This window comes from Scomber scombrus, chromosome 4 (genome assembly GCF_963691925.1).
Source record: "Scomber scombrus chromosome 4, fScoSco1.1, whole genome shotgun sequence".
NCBI lineage: Eukaryota > Metazoa > Chordata > Actinopteri > Scombriformes > Scombridae > Scomber > Scomber scombrus.
The window spans coordinates 28,919,294-28,936,286 of NC_084973.1; the positions used below are offsets into that span (position 1 = coordinate 28,919,294).

Sequence of the window (16,993 nt, forward strand, 5' to 3'; positions counted from 1 at the left end):
TGGAAATAGAGCATAAAATAGTGATTTGCTTTAAAATAGGTGGTAATAGGTAGATAGGTAATATAGGTGTACCACGTGTTTTTTGTCGTATCTGATGCTAAAAACACACGTCTGCAACCACCAGAAACTACTTGAAGTGTCCATGAAATGACACTTTAAATCAGGGGTGTCAAACTCATTTTCATTCAAGGGCCACATACAGCCCAATTTGATCTGATGTGGGCCAGATCATCAAAGACAGAAATAAAGACGGAATGAAGGAAAAGAAGACAGGAAGTAAAGATAGAAGAAAGAGGAAGGACCGATGAAAGAAAGAAAGAAAGGAAAAGAAGATAGGATGGAAGGAAGGAAAGAGGGCCGGATTGGACCCCTCAGCGGGCCGGTTCTGGCCCACGGGCTGCATGTTTGACATCCCTGCTCTAAATGACAATGAAGTGATTTTATGTGGAAAAAATGAAAAAAAATTAGCTTTTGTCTATGAATTTAAAACAAAGTCACATGATGTCAAACTGTGAACATTAAAGAACATTTTCTTTATTTTCTGTTTACTCTCTAATGCTCACAGCTTAACATCATCTGACAAAGTAATAAGTGAAATCACTGTTGTGTTAAACAGCAGCTCATCAGACATAAATGTGTGGTTTTGTCATTAATTGTTTAAGATAAAGATAAATCTTATGTCTTCTCATCACACCGTCACTTTTTTTCTCCTTCCTCCAGATGACTCCGTGGACTGGCTTCTGCGTTTGCCACTGTTCCTCCCCGCCTCCACACGGTTGCTGTGATTTGTTTTTTTTTTCTTCTTCTTCTTTTTGTTATTTTCTTTTTTTTTTTATTCTCCTCTCCCGTTCTCCACATCACCTGGATTCCTTGGGTCTCACTCGTCAAGTCCACTTTGCTCAGGAATGGCGTCAGGAATCAATCAATCAATCAATCAATCATTCTCTCTCTCTTTTCCCTCTTTTCTTCTCTCTCTTCTCTCTCTCGGAGGTGAGGTGAGGGCAGTTTTCCCATCCGAGCTTACAGTTTTGGAGGGGGGGGGCGATTTTTGTGTTTTAAGCCAAGATAAACAATTTTGTGTGTGTGTGTCTAAAAGGCGTTCGGCTCTGGCTATTCCTATTCAAGACCTTTTTGTCCAGTCAGATGACAATGATAGACTAGCTGTTGTGTTTTTTGGTGCAACTGTCGTAGTTATAACTCAAATGGCTCATGTCACAAGTGAAATCACTATTGTGTTAAGAAAAAAAAAGAAAAGAAAAAGCAGCTCAACAGACATAAACGAGTTGTTTTAGTCATTAATTATTATTTTAAATAAAGACAAATTTGTGTCCGCTCATCACACAGTCACTGTTTAATCCTCCCTCCAGATGATTCTGTGGATTCATTATAAGAATCATCCATTCAAATAAAATTTTAAAGAAGCCTTATGAATTTTTCTACCCTTTATCGCACTATTAAAAGGGATAACATGATCACCCTTTATCTTTTTACTCATCATTTCTCTGGATTTAAAAGAAAAAAAGAAGAAAAAGCCAAATTAAATCAACTGATTTATGCAATTAAAAATCACCAGAGAGTTAACGGGCCACAAAGCCATCACACGGTGTTAATGAGGATCTATATTTTATCAAACACCTTGTATTGTATCCTTAACACACTCACAGAAGGCCCAAATGCAAATGTATACATATTAATATATATATACATCTATATATATATATACATAGCCGAAAGAGTCTTAAGATATTTGACTGGAAAGCGTGATGCTAGAAGCTGAATCTGATGAATTTCTAACCTTTTTCTCTTTGTTAAAAACACAAAAAAAGCCCGTTTTCACCTCATCGGCTTCTTTTAAGATGTCAGATTGTGTATAAACGCACCAAGTTCAACATATTTCAAAGCGCAGTGGAAAGTTTCACCATCAATATTTTTGCCTTAGCCATGAGAAACTAAAGGAAAAGTCCGTTTATTTCACACAAGTCTGTATGTACAGTATGATTATTTTTCATATGGGAGGGGGAGGGGGGGAAGAAATGTCATCGCCAGGACTAGAAATCAGTTATCACACAGGAGGAAATGTTGTGCCTCCCTTTTCTTCCTGTTCAGTGTTTTTTTTTTCTTTTCTCTCTCTCTCTGTCTGTCTCTCTCTCTCTCTCTTCTTCAGTCTCTCGTCTCTTGTTAATCTCTCTATCGCCTTGTTAGAATTAAAACTGTGCCCTTTTGCATGACTGTTATAAGCTCTGTATACAAAGACGACGATGTTAAGTGCCACACAAAGCCGGGCCGATCCTCCAGGAGAGCCCTGGCTCTTTCTGTTCTACCCTTCAGTGGTATATCACACTTCCCGATCACATGGTGCTTTTTGTCCTCTTTCTTTCTTTTTCTTTTTCTTTCTCTTTTTTTTTTTGCCTTAGCATTCTCTTTGCCTGATTTTATTCAGCTTTCATTGTCATTAATTTCTACAGATTAACCCAGATTTCAGTCTCCTCCTTTTTAAACCGAACTCCATCTGCATGCTAAGACGTTGTTGTTGTTTTTTGCAAAATAGGAGAATAACCATATATCTGTATATATATATTTACCAGTCAAGAAGAAAAAAACACCAACATGTTGTTATCTGAACCTGAGAAATGGGATCCAGGCACATGATAAAGTTGAAATAATACTCAAATGTAACAGATCATGTTCTTCATATTTGGTCCTCTGTAACATTTCTTTTTTTTTTTTTGCTTTAAATTGCACATTTTCACGCTGATTGGCAGTGTCAGTACCAGCAGACCACTGCAGTAGAAACTTTAAAAAATTAAATAAAAGTACAAAACTGCAGCAGACGTCAAGATCATATTTTCACTTCTTGCCAGTAACTGCTTATTGAAGACTGTTTGAATTTATCTTGACTAAAAAAAAAAAAAAATAAAAGGAATTATGACTTAAAATATTAGTTGTAGATTAAAAACTTTTTCCTGAAATAAAAAATTACGAAGTCAGAATTGCTGACACTTCAATGTATAAAAAAAGAAACCTGGATAAATCAACCAACCGTGTCATTTGTTTACAAAGTGAGCCTCAAATATCCAGCTTTGTGGTACACCCAAGCCTTTTTTTTATTAAAGTCTCCCAAAAAAAGAAAACTCAGCTTATTTGGTAATGTGAGTGACCTAATGAATGAAACTAAGAAGTATTATTAATATTATTATTATTATTATTATTATTATTATTTAGGGACACTAAAAGCATCTCAAAGTAGATTAGTCAAACTCTACCTGAATGGATTCTCAGAGAATCTGGCTCTGCTGGCACTTAAAAAACTTAAAGATTTGATCATTTCAGATTCGTCATTTTTTGGTGACGACTTTTTCCGAGAATAAAAAACGATGTATATGAGTCTGTGATGAAAGTATTGGGGCGAGCTGTAAATTTGGGATTCTTATTCGACACGCATGTTGAAATGCAGGAAGATTGAATTAAACCTCAGCGGGTGGAGCCAAAGAGACGCAGTTTGATTTCATTTTTTTGTTTAAAATCTGAGCTGAATAATGTCAAGCAGTTAAGAAAAGAGGATTAAAAGCTCTCTAATCATATTCAGTTATTTGCACTCAATTAACTAAAGACTTCAGATCAGTCTGAAGCTATCAAACTCTCCAAAATGACAAATGTGCAGTCATGAACAGATTTGGCCATATAATAATATATAATAATAATGAATTTATTTGGGGCTAATTATAAATGAAATTAGTAACAATTCACATGTTTTTTGAGACGTTGGAACTTTTATATATTAACAAGTTCCATTGGCTCTTCACTCAGAGGTTTAATTCATCTGATGACATTTAATTAATTTTTAAAACAACCTGACCAAAACTTTTTTAAAAATGCAGATATTACAAAAAGTTTTTGCACAGATGTTAAAAACTCCTGTGTCCCAATGCTCCTCTCACACTCACCGTATACACCCGTCTGTCACATGACTATTAAAATGCACTTGCTTCTACAGTAGTTAGGATGGGACTTGTAATCCGAGGTGCCTGCTGGGACTTGACTTGCCTGTAGATAGTCTTTTTTTTTTTTTTTTTTTTGGGAAGGGGGGGGCGGGTGTAGGGGGGGTGAGAGGGTTTTAGTGAGAACATTAAGGGCACTGGAAAACCTTACTGGGATTAGTTGTATGATAAGCTTCTGCTGAGTTCTTTGTGCAACCTGTCTGTTTGTGCCTTTTTTGATAGTCTTGATATCCAAGATTTGATGTGCAGCTTTTGTTTAGTCGGGACTCCGTTGTAATCGCAGTATACGCTCTTAAAAATGAACACAATCAAGTTTTTTGGGGGAGGGAGGGAGGGAGGGAGGGGACGGAGGGCGGGTATACTTATCTTTCAGTTATGTACATTTTAAAGAGATTTGTTGCCACAGCTGTGTGATTTGTGACTGTATTGAAAAAGATGAAAAGCAAAGATTTATATTTTTTGCGTTACCCTTTTTTTTTTTTTTTTCTCCTCGAGCCTACGTTTTTTTCTCCCCCCTTTTTTTGGGATGTTTTTTTTGTGCAGATATTTTTATTGTAAAATGAATGTTATGTTTTTATCAGACACTAATCTTGTTTGAGTTGTCTCCAGTGGAACTACTTCACTCTTGTATGTTTTTGATCAGTATAAAAACTTTAATTGTGTAGTTTAACATTTCGGAAAGTTAAAAGAAAAAAAAAAAGAGAGAAAAAAAGAAGAAAAAAAAAGGTCCTCGGTTGTATTTTGAAAAGGTTTCTGTTTGACCTGCCATAGAAATTGTTTGAACTGATCGGTCAGTTTTATTTTTGCTGTCGTGTGAAGGATTTGACTTGAACGAAGCATTTCTTTGCTATTATTAAAGACTGACTGCCACTTTGAGAAAAAAGAAAATCTGTTGGTTTTTTAATGTTTGGGTTTTTTTTGCAACTCTGCCATTACATTTAAATAGACGCTATGCTGTTCATATTCTGACTCTCATAATTAGTCTCTACACCAATTATCATTCATAAATTCCACATCACTCATTAATAAATGTTTGATTAATCCTGTGGAGAAAAAACAACACAATCACTATTTTAAGGTCCAGGAGAATATTTTATAGAATATGAAGAATACAACTGATTTTTTTTCTTTTTTTTTAAATAAACACAAGTCAAATTGGTACATTTGCATATATAAACATTTTTTAATGGACAATACAACAATACGGTTATAAAAAACCCACAACATTATGCAAAAATACAATACAATGAAAAAAGATGAAAGAAAATGAGAACATGCAAGAAAATAACAACATATATATTCAAAGCATACAGAGTGGGTCACATTAGGAAAAGTCCAGCTAAAAGAAATGAGTCTATGGGGGTTTTACAGCTCTCAAATGTAAAGAGGGCCAAATTTTACCCTGAACAGTAAGTAAGGGTTAAAACAATACTCTTAACAGAATTATCACTCACTTCAATGTAAGAAACGAGTGAGAAAATCGTCTCTCTGTGCAAAGAAAGCACACGAAGCTCAGCTGAAGTTAATCCAATGTTTAAGCAGCCTGAGGTTGACTCTACCTAAGTAAAGGAAAGTCTTTGTGTTTGTTTCTCAGCTCAGCAAGTAAACACAGTCCAGGGAAGGAAGGGTTTCTTTTTTTTAACTAATACCCACTTGATTTGTCTCAGACTGCTGAAACCTAATTTTAGCTCAAACTGAACATTAGAGTGGATTTTTATGCAGAACGATGACTGTTATTTGGCCTTCAGAACGGAAGAAGAGGAACCAGTAAGTCTGTCAGTGTACATCCGGGCTTGTGAGGACTCAAATTTGATTTATTTTTTATATCAGATTTGGGCGACTTGCGTATGTGGTCCTCATATCCGATCTCTGGCTATGCAGCTGCTGTCAGAACTGTCAGTATAGAGAGAATTGATGCAGGTTTTTTTATTGTCTCACTTCTCTGCACATGTCGCCTGTCGTCATCATTCATTGTCTGCAATACGGACGTGGATCACCAACGAAATTAGGTGGAAATTTATGGAGAAGCTTCAATTTATTTCTATTCGTCTGTCGTACAAATGGCACAGCTCACATTTCAGTTAAATCTGTGCATGTGTATTTAGTTTAGGACCTCAACAGTGTTCATACCAGAGTCTGAAACATGAATGTGAACCATCAACACAAATAGATTGAATCTGACTTCAACCATGCACCTTAACATCCCCCTAAATGTTCTTTTTCTGGATAAAATATATATAAATTTGGTCTCTAAATTTGGTGTTTGACTTAATAAAGTGACAGAAGGATTATTTTTCACTCAACTTTGTTCCTTTTAAACAGGGTAAGGGTTATGATCTGATCTTTGTGAGGGTCTGTAGTTTATCTAACATTGTTCTATCCCTTCATGATGACCTCATTCATAAAATGATGCAATTTCTGGACACAATAATATGAACCACAATGTATTTTTAAAACTGCATGCTTCCCTTTTTTATTATAAAGATCAAACATGGTGCAATACAGGAATTATAATGATTAGTCAGGAGGAGTCAGTCACAGCTATTTATTAATAATAACCTGTGGGGATTTTATCTTTTGTCAACATAATCTCACTGACTGCCTCCTCTCGATTTGAAACATCCGAGCTGATTTTAAAGTCCAACGTTAACTCGGCTGACATCTCATACTGTCAGCGGTGGAAAAGGAATTTAGATGTTTTACCTAAATTAAAAGTAACAATACACGATGAAAATACTAAAATACCCCTTTGCAAGAATAAGTCCTCATTCATATTTAAGTAAAAAGTACTGGCAGCAAAATGCACTTAAAGCTTCAAAAGGAAAATTACTTTATACATAATGAGTATCTATCCATCTATCTATCTATCTATCTATCTATCTATCTATCTATCTATCTATCTATCTATCTATCTATCTATCTATCAAAATTTAGGTATCTCAAAGTTGTATTGAAGTACAGTATATGAATAAATGTATAAGACTGCATATTGTTGCTGAATAAGTAAAGCTGAATGAATACATTTTAGAAGAAGTACATGTAACATAAACTCACGTTAAACTAATGGAATAATCTCATTTTATCCAGTGTATGCTGCAGTGTCCTGCAGAGGGCGCTGTCACACTGACTCATAACATCCACTGCAGCCATCCTTTGTTTAGTCAGCAGCTTGATTCATAAATTGAAGCCATTCATTTTTTTCGTAACCTACACACTACAACACGTTAAAAACCTGATGTTCCTTTTCTTTAATATTATTAAAATTGTGGCAGATGTCAAAATACAATCCTGACAGAAAAGTGAACTTTAATCAATTTAGTGATCTTTATTTTCAGGAAAAAAGGATAAAAAAAAAAACACATTTAACTGTTTAATCAAAGAACATTTATACATACACGTATGTCAGCCTTTTTGCTCCATAAACCCAGAAAAATAGACACAATAAAAGTTAACAGCAACAATTAAAGCTTTTAAAAGATAAAAAATTAAATCTATAAATTATTTTTTACTCTAATAAATCTCTTATTTTACCGCTGACATAAATATTATTAATAAAACTAGAGTCAAATGTCATTATTGATCGTGAATCGATGATAATGATTTTCGGGGGTTTGTTTACTTGCTGAGCTTCGACCACGTGTTTGCAATGCGGCCACGCATGCGCACTTCGGGGTATTTATTGGCGTTTGGCACGCGTGTGTCTTGGTGACGCGCACAGCCAAAAACAATCCTCGGCAACGCGAGCGCGCATACCAGAATGTGTTCTTGTGTTGATTGGCTGGCCGGTGTCTAGCCCCGCCCTCTCTCGCAGCGGATTGTTCAGACGGAGACTAAACTGCTCGCTGATTGGACGCTATTTGTAGAACGGGCTGTGTAGCTAGGCTACTGCTGCGTTCACGTACCTCTCCAAAGCTCAGATTGAAGTGTTTCAGGAGTAGCTTTCTGTTGTTTTGGTCTTAGAAAGCAGCTGAACGACACCCAGAAGACTGTTTTTAACTTTCTAGAGGCCATAAAGACGAAGAGACATGTGTAAACTGAACTTTGAGAGCAAAAACATTTTTAAAAAATGTGAATTATGTACTTAATATATGCCTAATAAACAGTAGGCCTGATAGCAGCTGGTTGACATTGTATCTATACTTTGTCTTAATCCCCTAGACAAATAAATTATAAATACATTACTCCACGTTGGATTAAATCAAGATGTGACAACTGTGTGTCCAATCTTACTTTACTTTAATTTGTACTTCTACAATTTAAAGATGTCAGCTGTAATTTCACCCCTGAAAAAAAAAAGAGATACATATTAATGCACTTTGAGTGTATTGTTCTTTGTTTCTACTCGGGTATTATTGCACCAGATAAGATAAGATATTTCTTTATTAGTCACACACTGGGGAAATTTACATTATTGCAGCACCAAGTGTTTCGTCATACAGATATTTCCTCAATACATTAAAAACACAATGTGATTTCAATTAAACATGCTCATGACAATTTAGCAATTCCATCCACTGAGGAAGACACCAAGATGTGGCTGAAAGCTCTGGAAAAAACAAGTAAGTTGGACTTTATGTTCATACTTTTTTGATTTGTTTATTTTCAAGTTTTTATATTTCATATTAAAATGTTGTATCATCTTTTATAGTTAAGGTTTTATTATATTTAACAGGCTACAGTCTTTTATTATGATGTGTTATTTGTTATCCATGTGTTTAATGTCTGGCTGTAAACCACATTTCCTTCAGTAGGTATAGAGTTGAACTTGTTCTGACATGTTCCATGGGTTAGTTTTCCAGGAAAGCTCACAATCCCTGCAGCACTTAAAGGCAGCACCAAGCAGATTAAATATAACGCTGCTTTATTCGCACTTTTTCTGCAAGTTTTTAGACCGTAACCTGCTCTCACGCTTCCTGCCCCCCTGGTGGGTGAATATAACTCATTAAAAACCTGATCACGAAGTCTCATCTGACAGCAGCAGTGTCTTGTGTGTGTGTGTGTGTGTGTGTGTGTGTGTGTGTGTGTGTGTGTGTGTGTGTGTGTGTGTGTGTGTGTGTGTGTGTGTGTGTGTGTGTTTTTGCGCATTATTTAAAGCAGCGCTGTGCAGTGTGCATCACCAGCGCTAATTAGGATTTCAGTATAAATGGCCGCAGACGGGACAGATCAGCCTGTCCTGCCTCTGATGTCGGAGAAGTGCTGATAGACAGATAGAGAGAGAGATAGAGCAAGAGAGAGAGAGAGAGGGGTTAGAAAGCTGCAGGCTGCTCTAAACATGCACACACTCTGAGCTGCATCACGGATGGGACTCTGACACCGGACACACGCAGATATCCCGCAGATTTGACTCTGTGGCTGATAAATGCGGTGAAAACCAACAGAGGACATTGATTTTTTTTTTAGGAGACTTTATTTTTTTTGGACACTTTATTTTTTTTAATGGCACTAGTCTCTTGCTATAGACAAGCTTGCCTCTTCTCTCTTTAGCCTGAATGGGACGGTGAAGGTGTCTTTTTTGGGGGTATTTTTCTTTTCTTTTTATTTTTTTTAAATGTATTCATACTCCTGGAGGTCCAGTGGAGAAAACGATTTCCTCCACCGGGTTGTTTTGGTCTCCAAAGGGGGGGAAGAGGAAGAAGAGGAAGAAGAAGAAGGAGGTGTTTCTGGGGTGAGTGCTGAGCCAGTGACCTGCTGGAGGACAGACAGGCATGTGTTTATCCAAAAAACATGACAGTAATAAACCCTTTAACGCTGCTCTAACATCCTCCTTAGAGACTCATAAAGCATGTGTGTGCTGAGTTCATGTAGCAGGGTTCATACTTTATTATCACTTTATGTGTTATGTTTCCAGCCTGCTTCATTTTGTGTCATAGGATTAGGATTTTATTCTGGATTGAATGCTAATCCACCAGCCTGTGTAATGCATGAAAACACTTTAATATTGCACACTTTAACGTTTATATAATAGACCTTACTCTTTAAAATTCACCCTTAAACTTAAAATGTGCTATTCATGTTGCAGATTATCACTTCTTCTTCTTTTTCTTCCTACTTTTACACTCACTCAATTATATAGAGCATGTTTACATTAACAATCAGGTTACAGCGTCTCTTTCTTTAATGAGACACGTTTTGCAACGTGATCTTCGAGTTACGTTCAAGACCCAAAAAAAAGAAGAAGAAAAAAAAGAAAAACCCTTGAAGCGCGCATCCTCTGTCCACTTCTAATTTGCGCTATCTCCCGTCCCGATCATCACCACCACCAGTGCGCCTTCTTGGCTGCAGATCTCGGCCAGTTTTTGTAAGGAGGAGGGGTGGAGGGAGGGAGGGATGGAGGGATGAGGGGAGTTAATGCCACGTGAACAGGCTACAAAAACACGGTGAAAGGATGGATTTCATAACGCTCATACGTGCACACAGCCTGCACCTCTCTCTCTCTCTCTCTCCTCTCTCTCTCCTCTCCTCTCTCTGCAGTGTGCAATGTTGTGTTGACATGCATCCTGCTCCTATGGTGAGGTAACACATTTTTGGGGGTTGCAACACGACTCAGGCTCATCCTGCAATGACAACCTTTTTTTTTAATGAAAAACAGAAAAGAGAAAAAAAAAGTGCATGAATTGTTGTTGTTGGACGTGCGCGTCCTCGACGTCTGGACATGAAGGGTATATATGACGCTTCTATTCATGTTTAATTTTAAGGCATTTTCCTTTCTATTTCCTTTCTTCTTCTTCTTCTTCTTTTTTTAATCAATTGAATGCCATCATTAATAACATTAGATGTCAGATGTGGATCATGTCAGGATGATGCAGTGTGACACATAAACAGAAGAGGAGGAGGAGGAGGAGGAGGATGATGCTGTTTTTGTTTTAATCTGTAAAAATAAATAAATAATATCAGCTTTGTCCCACATGGCACAAGCCTAAATATATACTCGAGGAATATTGATCTGTTTTTAAGTCGAATTAAGTCAAAGAGGGCAAGCTGGTTTTTGGCATAACACCAGAAAAAAGCTGTATAGTTTATCTTTTAATATGTGTATATGGTGCCCAGTTATGACTTTATATTGACCTTTCTCTGCTTTCTGGTGTCATTACGTCTATTTAGTGTCAGGATTGTGTATTATGTTGTTTTTTCCATCCTTATAAGACATGAGAGTATCATAAAAGCTCTTTATCTTCAAGGATTTTAATCAATTATGTCCTTTAACCACTTTATAAATCCATTAATCTAGAAATGATTGATCATGCATCTGACAATTGAAGGCAACATGTGATTCAGCCTTTAATCACAATAAAAAAAGAACAAGAGATAATATAAAAATAATGGAGCACAAAAGAAGTAATAAACATTTTTCACACCTCAGTAAAGAAGAAAATCAGATTCATATTCTCATCTTGTATTTATTTACACATCCGGGCATCTGTGCGCTCCCTCCTTCTCTTGGTGGCGCGTTCAGGTCGCATGGGAAATAATATATTCAAGCAAAGACATAACAATACGGTTCAAACCCAATAAACTTTCAAGGCTCTCTGATCTGAAACTATGATTAAATTTGGTTGGTTCATACTTATAACACACCAACACTGTGTGATGCATCTGGACTCATGTTTTTATAGCAGCATATCAAACATTACAGGCAACGAATTAACCAGAAGCACCCTTTAGGTCACCTTAAAACTTCTTCAATATAAAAATAAATCAAATTCAGAGAAGTTAACAACCTGAAACCTGAAGTGAAACTAATAGAGGAAAAAACTGACCTCATTTTTATTTATAGACAGTGTAAAAAAATAAATAAATAAAAAGGAGAACAATTAATATGTTTTCCATGAAAATTGAAAAAGCAAACCGAGCCTGAAGTTGTAGAAAAGATATTTAATGTATAATTACAGTAACAACTCTACTCTCTGCGTAAGATGCATTTAATTGAGCCCAGACAGGGGAAGTTGGAAATGCCACAGACACAAAAGGAAGTGCAAGAACAGGCCAAGCAACTGGACATTATTAACACCAACTACAACAACAACAAATAAAAAGCACATAAAAATAAAATAAAAGTACATATATAAAGACCTTTAAAGTGAACTGAGGCATCATTTTTAAATGGAGTACAAAAAAATCACACTGTTAATGGAATCAAGTGGTTAGTAAAGATCTAGTTTAGTACATACAAAATGTTTAACCCTCCTGTTGTCTTCCTTTAACTGTTTATAAAGCACAAAGTATAAATGATCACTCAATTCTCTGTTTAGACCTTTTTAACCAACTTCAGTCCAACATATCAACACAGGTTTTACACATATTTAAGGAAATTATGTTCAATAGGCCTCATTAGATGAAACTATACCTCACTTTTGAGTGAATACCTGTTGTCCTCCTAGGTAAAAATTGACCTGAGGACAACAGGAGGGGTTAAGAATATCAAAAATAACAAATACATTACCCCAAAAACTCACAAAAACAACTCAACACCACTCTTCCATCTGGTTTCCATCTTTCCCACGGGTGCCTGAAGGCAGCGCAGCCGCTCATTGACGAGCTCAGCTGTCAATCACAGCCTCGCAGCTCCCTCCCACGTGGTGACGTTTCCGTACCAAAGTAACCAGGCCAGTCCATTACGCACACAAAAGACACAACAAAAGCCCGTGCTGGGAAAAATGAGATCCGTCAGCACCCAAAGGACACAACAATAAGTTCCCATCTGGCAGCATCACACATGGACCAGAGACTGGGTGGACGACAATCATTTATTTAACTCCAAAAAGAAAACAACAACAACAAAAACATCTCTCTCTTTTTCTTCAGCTGTCCAACCAAGCTGCGTCTCTGCTCAGAGCTGATCCAGGTGGTGAGTACAGCAGCAGCAGCAGCATGTTTACCTCAAAGAGAAAGAAAAAATACTGGTTCTGGTTCTGGTGGTCGTGCTGGATTCACAGTCTGCATCAGGCTCGGAAAAAACTAAACAATCCCCCCCCCCTCTCCAAAAAAAAGCAGCCAGCACAGCGGCACTGTTGCGCTTGAGCTTGCGTCGTGTGCTCTTTGTTGGGGATAAACACTATTTTTTTAGAAGAGGAGAAGGAAAGAGGAAAGAGAGAGAAAGGTTTGCTTAATTGAAAAAAAGGCATGCAACGCTTTAATTAACTTGTTTAGGTTGTCATGGTGTTAAATGTAAAGGCAGGTGTTGTTGTTAAATGTGTTGTTAGTAGCCAGTCTTTTGTCTGGACTCTTCTTCTTCCTGTTGGTTGCCACAGACGCACAGTGTGCTGCTGCTGCTGCTGCTGCTGCTGCCTCTTTGTTTTCACTTTTGCTCAGTTTGTACATCAGCTGTTCCTGCTGGTGTTACCTGTAGACTCAAAACTCAATCTTCTTTTTTAACAATAAAGAAGGTGTCCTTAATGTGTTTACACTCCAAAAAAATGTTTTCAAAAATTGGACTTGAGGCTGTGAAACAAAGGAAGCAGCAGTTTGCAGCACCAGGAGATGATTTTGGCTTATTTTAGCATGATTCTTGCAAACATTGAAGGGTATTTTAAAGCTTTTATTGATAAAAAATACATATAATTGTAAAATAACATCATAAAACTTGAACACAAATAAGAGCGTGTGCTGTCAAGTACTTTGAAGTCACCGACTTGGCTTCAACAAACAACAAACAGCTGTGCAGACATTGTTTAGATCCTTATATGGCATTTATGAAGAAAACAGTAAGGTGTTTGTCTGAGTGTATGTGTGTGTGTGTTTGTGTTGAAGAGAAGAAGTGGTGGGGGGGGGGGGGGTGTGAGGAGGAGGAAGAGGAGGAGGAGAGAGGAGGGAGGTCTTAATGCAAATAACAGCATGCTCTTGTGTGTATGTGTTTGTGTTGAAGAGAAGAAGTGGTGGGGGGGGTGTGAGGAGGAAGAGGAGGAGGAGGGAGGTCTTAATGCAAATAACAGCATGCTGTGTGTGTGTGTGTGTGTGTGTGTGTGTGTGTGTGTGTGTGTGTGTGTGTGTGTGTGTGTGTGTGTGTGTGTGTGTGTGACAACACTTTCTTTTTTGCTCTTTTCCTCTTGGGGATGCACAGTGAAAAGAACAGATTCAGATGATGATGATGTTGCTAAAGTATGACACACTTATTAAAGCTTGTGTATGTTTTTACCCCCCCTCATCCCCCCCTCATCCCCCTTTCCTCCGTGCACGTGCCACTGGGGTTAAACTGGGCTAATTCAGAAAGGGGATTTTGTCCTTTTCATGCAGGGATTATGCCTCAGGCACCTGTGCAGATTATACAGTATGTATGTAAATATGGCTCGTCTGGAGGCCACTGGGTTGGGTTGCCAGGTTTTCACCTTTGTACCTTCTCAGCTTGTGCGTCTGCGTGCGTGTGTGTGTGTGTTTGTGTGTGTGTTTGTGCAGCCATGCTTTGCCTCACGTCACGGCTGCTTCCTGTTGAGTTGCGGAAGCTCCTTTGTTTTCTCGTCTGGCTGCTGGTTTCTGTCTCGGCGCTGCTCTTCCTGTTGCAGCATGTTCAGCTCAACTGGAAACTTCTATAGCCGCTGAAGCTCGTTTTCATTGTGTTTTCACTCTCAGGGATGCAGGGTTATTGTGTGTGTGTGTGTGCATGTGTGTGTGTGTTTCTACCACAAGGTGCAACCTTTTGTTATGCAGTGTTGTCAGCAAGTGTGGCTGTTGAGCCTATAGACAAAAAAGCATATACAGTACAACAGGTAGTTTTTCTTCCTTTCAACACTCAAATCATCACTCAGAGGATGAAAATGAAGCCCTGACACTTGACATTCTCTTTCATTTCTTATAAATTACAGATCTTCTTTCAAAAGATGTGTCATACTCCAAAATATGGCTCAATTTCTTGTATATATAAACCCATTATAAGGAATGACATCACCAACATTTAAATCCAGTAGATGTCTCTTTTCTGTCTCTCACAGCCGTCACCAAATGTGTGTTTTTTTTAGCATGTTTTTGTTGTAAATAGAGAGAATGAAATAACCGAGCACCACCTGTCGACAGTCCAGTTTTGATCAACAACAAAACAAACAAAGACGTCATAGTCCCGCCCACATCGTCTGATTGACACATGCTCACTGACAACAGTCATTTCAATCAGTGGTGTAACAATAATTCAGATGCTTAAAGGAGCAGTGTGAAGAATTTAGTGGCGTTTTGTTGAACAGACGTGGCAGAAATGGAATATAATATAATATATATAATAAGTATGTTTTAATTAGTGTGTAATCACCTGTAATTAAGAAGTGTAGTGTCCTCTTCAACGGAGCCTGCCATGTTTCTACAGAAGCCCAGAACAGACAAACCAAACAGTGACTCTAGAGAGTTTTTCGCAAGTTTTGCAGCCACCGTAGACTCTCCCACATGCTTAGAAGAGGAGGGTGAGGGGTATTCAGTTGCAGTTTACAACCTCACCACTAGTTGCCACTAAATCTTACACACTGGTCATTTAAGTCAAAGTTGAATTATCACAATGTTAAAGTGTTTTTATTACCAATAAAAGTCCCGTCTTCCAAATCTTACCTAGATAAAAGTACAAAAATATCACTAGAAACATTTAATTTAACTTTCAAATGTAGTGTTCATTATGCAGCAGAGTGGTTGTTAGTTACATTGTTATATAGTTTTATTTCTTTAAAATAAAAATAAAAAATTCTGAAGTACATTTTTAAATTGCTCTTAAAGGCCATACGTCACAATTACAGCTAAATGCTATAAAGTAATGCATCAATCACACAAGCAGAGAAGAGTCATGTTTTCTATTGTTAGCTGTATGTTCAGCCACTTTAAGCTACTGTTCATATTAAAGTAAGTCTGTGGCAGCAAAATCACTGTGTAATTAATTAAGAAAGTGTTTTTATTGATCATGAATTCAACTTATAATTTATAAGAGACACAAAAAGTTAGTCCCAGTATAAAGCTGATCTAATCAATTTTTTTTTATCAAGTATTCAATTAGTTGCAATTTTCAACCTCACCACTAGAGGCCACTAAGTCCTACACACTAGTCCTTTAACTTTTTGTTTTCTGACCTGCTAATTTACTGTTTTGGTTTACTCTTATTGTCATCAGTTGTGTTCATAGTGGCAGGCAGCAGCTCTTTTTACCAAAAAAGCCCTGACAACTTCGTGCACAGTTAGCGACAAGTTGGTGAAGAAAGTGGAACTTTTAGTAGCTAAATTGTGAGTTATTTCCTTCAGGAGCTGGTGGAGACTAAACCAGAGCTAAAAGAGAGTGAATATTAGACTTACATTCATCAGGATGACAGAAACACGACTCAATTATAATGTTGCTCTGCCAGATTTGTAACAGTTTGCTGACACATTCGCCATAAGTTTGTCAATGTTTGAGTTTGTTCTGCTGCCCCCAAGTGGCCAAAAAAAAATCAATCAATACAGCTTCAAGTATGGTGCTTGAGTCAATTTAGTTACTTTCCATCACTGTCTGCAATATAGTTTTATTAGAGTCACGTCATGTTTAAATCAAATCAAATTCAACTTCATTTCCACGGTGCCTTTAGAGCAAGATTGCAATACAAAGTCCTTCACATAGACCTGAAAGAATGATCAATAAACATAACACAGCATAACACAACAGTATCAAACCGTGCAAAATGAACCAGTGAAAGGCTCGTTCTTTACTTTGCCCGATATATGAACAAACCACCGTAACCTCAAACCTCAGTGTCCGCTTAGAGACGCCAAACTGCCTTTATCTCTGAATACAGACTGCGGTAATGTTTAGAGGAATAACACTACACTGTAAAACATTCGCTTTCGACAGCTGATCCTTTTAGTTTCCCAATCGCTGTTAAACCGTGGACACAATCACACAAACAAAATGACTAATAATCATAGTTTAATAAATGAGATAAGAGGGTTATAAAAAGGCAGTAGGCAGTGGGATGAAGAGGAAGGTGTGAAAACAGATCAGTATTATAGAAATAGGTAGAATTAAACAATTGGCCTGTTTGGCTGTGCAAAATTTAAAAGTGT

At 37.3% G+C, this 16,993-nt stretch overlaps 2 protein-coding genes across 2 annotated transcripts in view; both read left to right on the plus strand.

The window, feature by feature from the left end:
• Positions 1-4,886, plus strand: part of mapk1 (mitogen-activated protein kinase 1) — a 36,260-nt gene extending 31,374 nt beyond the window's left edge. Inside the window, exon 9 of the mRNA XM_062417026.1 lies at positions 721-4,886. The gene's annotated coding sequence lies outside the window, so the exon portion shown is untranslated. The remainder of the gene's footprint in view (positions 1-720) is intronic.
• Positions 4,887-12,688: 7,802 nt separating this feature from the next.
• LOC133979045 (protein yippee-like 1) overlaps positions 12,689-16,993 on the plus strand; it is a 37,776-nt gene continuing 33,471 nt past the window's right edge. Inside the window, exon 1 of the mRNA XM_062417463.1 lies at positions 12,689-12,843. The gene's annotated coding sequence lies outside the window, so the exon portion shown is untranslated. The remainder of the gene's footprint in view (positions 12,844-16,993) is intronic.